Genomic DNA, 6000 nt, shown 5'->3' on the forward strand with positions numbered 1-6000 from the left:
TTCCCTGCAGCCAGGAGCTGCTGCTGGGCCCGGGAGAGGACAGAGAAAACATTTGCTTTTCTGTAACGCGTGGGACAGGTGTGACTGAAACTGTCTTTCCCTTCTCCTTTCCCTCCTTGAGCACGGCCAGACTTGGGGAGAAGAGGCAGCCGTCTTGTAACAACGAGGCAACAAGGCCGAGGGGAAACGCCGGGCTCCAGGAGACCACTTCCTCTGGGCCTCTTGGGGGGAAATAAACTGCTATTTGTTGACATCACGCTAAGTTCGGTTTTCTTTTGCTTGAAGCCAAACCATTTATAAATTTCCAACACACACACACACCTCACAGATGATGGCATATCGTACCTTCAGCACACTGGTTTCCTCCACGTGTCCGTCAGTCTGGGAGACGGCCCTTTATCAGTCCCTAGAAGGCAGCCTTGTTCGCAGCGGCGACATCAGCCGCTGTACGTGCACCACGGTTCGCTGAGCCGGCCCGCTGGCCTTCGGAGACGTGTCCGGCCTTCTGCGATTGCAGACAAGCCTCCACTGAATGGATCGCACACGTGCTTCATTCCACACCTGTGAAGTCACATCCGTGAGATGCATTCCCGGGCATGGAGACTGTTATCTTTAGGACGCCCAGTCTCCTGACCCGGACCGTGCCACATCCCCGTGTGTGTCCCTCAGTGCGGTATGAGTCCTCTTACTTTGGGTCTTAGGAGTTTCTTGTTAACCTTATTCCTGGGCACTGTCACCAGGTAGCACTCTGGCCACCGGGATCTTCCTTCTCAGGACCCTTCCTGCAAACAAGCTGGTTTTGTCGAGACCAGGCCAATAATTACGTTGCTTTTGTCGCAGCCACAGCACCGAAATAGAGTTGGTAATAGAATCTAAGTCGAGGGGCGCCTGGGTGGCTCAGTCGGCTGGGCGTCCGACTTCGGCCTGGGTCATGATATCGCTGGTCCCGAGTTCTAGCCCCACGTCGGGCTCTGGGCTGACAGCTCGGGGCCCGGAGCCTGCTTTGGATTCTGTGTCTCCCTCTCTCTCTGCCTCTCCCGTGCTCATGCTCTGTCTCTCTCTCTCTCAAAAATAAATAAACACTAAAAAAAAAAAAAAAAAAAAAAAAGAATCTAAATCGATCCTCCTGGATTTTCCAGATATTTAATCGTATCGTCTGCAAAAACTAATATTGTATTTCCTTCTTGGCAGTTTTTAAAAAGATTTTATTTTTTATTTTTTTAAAGATCATTTTATTTATTTATTTATTTTAAAGTTTATTTATTTTTGACAGAAACAGAGTGTGAGCATGAGTGGGGGAGGGGCACAGAGAGAGAAGGAGACACAGAATCCGAAGCAGCTCCAGGCTCCGAGCTGTCGGCACAGAGCCCGTCGACGAGGGGCTCAGACCCACGAATTTCGAGATCACGACCTGAGCTGAAGTTGGACGCTTAACGCGCTGAGCCACCCGGGCACCCCTTCCCTGTTTTTTTGTCTTGAGTTCCTTCCGGGGTACAGAGGGTTGGAACCAAATCACAGGCCGGCAGCCTCACGGGCTGAGGAAGCGACATCAGAGTGCAGTGCTGCTGGAGGGGCAGCAGGCAGAGGACAGGAGGCAGCTTCGCGCCATAAGGGCATGTGGTGGGAGCCTGATGCCAGTTCCCTTGCGGGGAGGGGGGGGGGCCTTTTCCCCACACCCAGCGACGCCCCCCCCCCCCAGTAGCTGGATGTCCTGCACCCAGCTCAGTTCAGACCACCTGGAGAGGCCCCAAGGGTCGTCCCCTGGCCCTCACTTCCGATGCCCGTTCCATGTGCGGGTTGTCACCTGTGCTTCTGACCGACTGGCTGTAAATCAGAGGTTCTCGTGCCCCTTCCTTGGGCTCGGTTAACTTGCCAAGTGGCTCAGAGAACTCAGGAAACCAGTTTATTACAACAGGCATTGAAGCACATGGAGCAACAGCCAGACGAAGAGACGCGCAGGGACCCAGCAGCGTCCCGTGCGCGCGGCACCCGGGTCACGTGGCTGGCAGGGTTCACCCACCTGGAAGCTCTCGGAACCCCATCCTCTTAGGTTTCCTGGAGCTTTCCTTCCGTAGGCTGGCCTGATTAAATCGCCGGGTGACAGATTCAGCCGCTGTCCCCTCCCCAGAGGTCAGGGCGGGAGGAAGCCGACAGCCCCCAGGCAACCAGCCCCCACCCAAAGTGGTTTCCAGAGCCACCTCATTAACATCACAGAAGGCACCTCCCTGGTCCCCCTCACGGGGATTCTAGGGCTTCGGGAGCAGGTGCCAGGAATGCGGACAAAGCCAAATGCAGATTTCTCATTTTGTAAATCCCAACACACAGCGCCTGTGCGTGCGTGGGGGTTCTCCTCAGCCGCCTGCCTGGGGTCCAGGCTGTACCGTGCAGGGAAGCGGGGACACAGGGCTGTGGGCTGAGAGGCGGGGAGGGGGGGCGGCGCAGGGCTGTGGGCCGAGCCGGGGACACAGGGCTGGGCGACACTGTGTTCTTGCCCAGCTGGAGGGAAGCGTCCCCGCTGGGCACCTGGGGAGATCAGGTGAGACCCCAGCAAGGCCAGGGTTTAGGAATAAGAAACACACTCCACAATAAAGGCCACAACATATGACCAAGAACAAACGCGGAACAGCCCCACCCTTCAAAGCATCCAGCCAAGCCTGACGTGACCAGACAGTCCTCCGGGACTTTAACTGCCGTCCAGAGCAAAACAACATCTTTTAAAAGATGGTCCCATCATCGAGACACCTTTCGACATAACAACCACCGTGTCTGGAACATAGTAAACAACGACCAGATGGAGAAGAAGTGTGAGAAGGCGACCCATGATGGGGGTCCTCGTGGGAGCAGCATCGGGAGACCGGGGACCCCTTCCTCCCTTACTGTGGATTCCTGGCTCCCTCTGAGTCGTGCCCGGCCCCACCAGTCCCCTCGGCCTCAGCCAGCGGGTGCCCGTGGGCTCAGGTGTCCGTCAACCACCCTAGAAGGTGAGGGCACCCCCAGCTTCTGAGCTAAAACGTGGAATTCTAAATCCCTTGTAACCGCACGCATCTCGAAAGAAGCCATCGGGTCCACACGCTCACTGGCTTGGGACTTGCAGAAACCTCGGCCCTAGTCACCTGACCGTTAGGTGACAGATCTTGCAAATCTTTTGATGTGTAAGCCGCCGTCTTTTCCCCAGTTAGGTTTGTGCTTGTCCCCCGGGGCCTGCCGGGATCGGTTCGGATTGCAGACTAGGGAGCGGAGAGGGCGGCCTGCAGAGCAGCCCCCCCCCCCAGGTGGGGTGGACGCGGCCAGCACGGTGGGACCAGGCCCTTCGAGGGACCCGGGGCGCTGTTCCCGCTCAGCACGATTATCCTGCCGTCCTGGTGATCTGAATCTTCTTCCCTCCCAGTTCTGGGGTCCTGCTCTGTCCCGTCAGGGCTCCAGCCTTCACAGAGGGGCCTGGGGAGGGACGTCAATCCCGCGTGTGGGAACCGGCAGCCCCCAGCCCCGATGATGTTCGTCTCCCTTGGGAGTGCATCGACGCAGTGGCCACGAGAGACCAGAGACCCTTGCGGTGCCTCTGGACTCCTGTTCTCTGACCGGTCCTTGAGCTCAGAATCCAAAACCCCCGATCACATCACATTACGTCTTAGACTGCAGTGCAGGCCCGGGCCGCTCGCACCGCCGAAACACACGTTTCTGGGTACTTCGCTCCCGGTGAGCACGGGCGGCCACCCAAGGCCGAAGTCCCTTCCGCTGCCCGTGCTGTCGGGGCCAGGAGTCAGTCTCGGGGACAGAGCTCTCCTGGCATGGAGTGTGCAGACCGTGGAAGCTCGGAGGGACCTCGGCTGAGTCTCAGAAGTGGCTTTCAAGACCCACGGCCGGCTTGGCCCCGTGCTGGAGTTCACATGACCGCAGACACCGGAGGCCCCCCCTCAGCCGAGGCCTCGCTGTTCCTACAGAGACCAGCCTCGCGGCTCGCTTGACAGGAGAACGCGTCTGAGGGGACTGCCACTGTTGCTCCCATTATGGGGAGCTGCCCCCGGAGTGTAGGCCCTGGCTGGAGCCTGGGGAAGGACGGCCGTGCTCCAGCCCCGGGCCGGTCAGCCGCCAGGCCCGTGTGGGAGGCCGCCAGGAACGGGCCGGACCCCGGCGGGCCCCCAGTCCCCTCAGACGCCCTCGGGGACACGGACTGCAGAGGCAGGGGCGGCCTGGCCACAACTCGGGGAGAACCGCTCCCGGAGCCAGAAGCGTCGCCCGCAGAACGCGAACACGTGAACGGCTGTTTTAACCCACGGGTTCCAGGGGGGCCTATTACACACGCGGGGTGATTGGGGCCCAAGGAGGCTGCGGTTCCCGCTGCACTTGGGAATTTGGGGAACCTGAAGACGCGGCCCCACGTTCAGCTCCGGGACCCCGCCGAGCCAGGACCAAAGGCCGCTAGATGGAGGCCCCGTGACCTGGACTGTCGGGGTGAGACTCGGGCCTGTTCCCGCGGCCACAGAAGAGCGTCCCCGCTCGGGCTCGCGCGGGAAACGGTGGCAGCCGCGGGAGGGCCGCCCCACCTTGCTTCCCTTTCCAGCGAAGGTCGAGTTCCTGGGTGCCCACGGGGGCCAGGTACCAACCACACCCACCGTTCACCGGAGAGGGACCAGACGAGCACTGGACTGTCTGCCGACTTCACTCGAGGGCCTCGTTTGGTCCCGGCTGGGGCCGGGGGGGGCGGGGGGGGGAAGAACCATCATGAAGCGAATGGCCCCCGGAGCCACAGAGAGAGGCCACAGACCTGACCACTTCGGATCAGCCAAGAGCCACAGGCACCAGCCAGGAAACAGCGTGCAACACACAGCAAAGCGACAGGTCTGACCACGCGCGTGTAACACTTCCGTTCAGAGGAGGAAGCCGCAGTTGACCCTGAACTTGCGGAAATGTCTGCAACACACACGGTGGGAGAGTGGGCAGGTCTGAGCATGTGCACGTGAGAAACGCCTCACAGCAAAGCTTCCCGGACAGACGGAGCCGGTCAGTTCGCGGGCCGCAGTGAGCAAACAAGGTCACAAGCTTTGTCCTTCGTCGGAGCCCCGCCCACTCACGCGGCCGGGACCTCTCCTCCCCGCGGCCAGCTTGCCCCGGGGCACGGCCTCCGCCCGGCCCACGTCTCCAACGTGCCCACTCTTGCCCTGGTGCCCCCAGGGCGACACAGCCGCCCTCAGAAGCGGTTCAGCGGCAGCAGAGCTGGGGGACCGCGAGGGCACAGCCTGAGCCCGCGCCATCCTGCTCCGGGGGGGACTGGCCACACAGGGTGCACTCAGGCGAGAAGGGCTGGGGTTCTGTTTACAGCCCCAGCACACAGCAGTGATGAGTTTTCTTAATGTTGATTCATTTCTGAGAGAGAGCGAGCACTTGAGCTTAGGAAGGGCAGAGAGGCGGGGGGGAGAGGGAGAGAGAGAATTCCAAGCAGGCTCCACGCTGTCAGCACAGAGTCTGATGTGGGACTCGAACCCATGAACCGTGAGATTATGACCTGAGCCGAAACCAAGAGTCAGACGATTAAGCGACCCAGCCCCCCAGGCACCACCCCCCCACAAATATTTTAATTGCCTTTCTTTAGTTAGGAAAGAAAACTATTCCACATATATGCTTTTGATTAGCACTTAAATATATAAATTTAGTCTTATAATATGTTAATCTGTCATGTTTCATTTTTTTTAGTGTTTATTTGTTTTTGAGAGACAGAGAGACAGAGCACGAGTGGGGAGGGGCAGAGAGAGGGGGACCCAGAATCCGAAGCAGCTCCAGGCTCTGAGCTGTCAGCACAGGACACGATGTGGGGCTCGAACTCGCAAACCACGCGATTATGCCCGGAGCCGAAGTTGGACGCTCAACCAGCTGAGCCGCCCAGGTGCCCCGAAGTGCTGAAATTTTTGAATAAAATAGTAACAAAATGCATGGCTAGGAGGGATAACAGTGTGAACGGCCACCTGGAGCCCGTGGGGACAGGGCCATCGGCCCCACGTCCAC

This window comes from Neofelis nebulosa, chromosome 7 (genome assembly GCF_028018385.1).
Source record: "Neofelis nebulosa isolate mNeoNeb1 chromosome 7, mNeoNeb1.pri, whole genome shotgun sequence".
In the NCBI taxonomy this organism is placed as follows: Eukaryota; Metazoa; Chordata; class Mammalia; order Carnivora; family Felidae; genus Neofelis; species Neofelis nebulosa.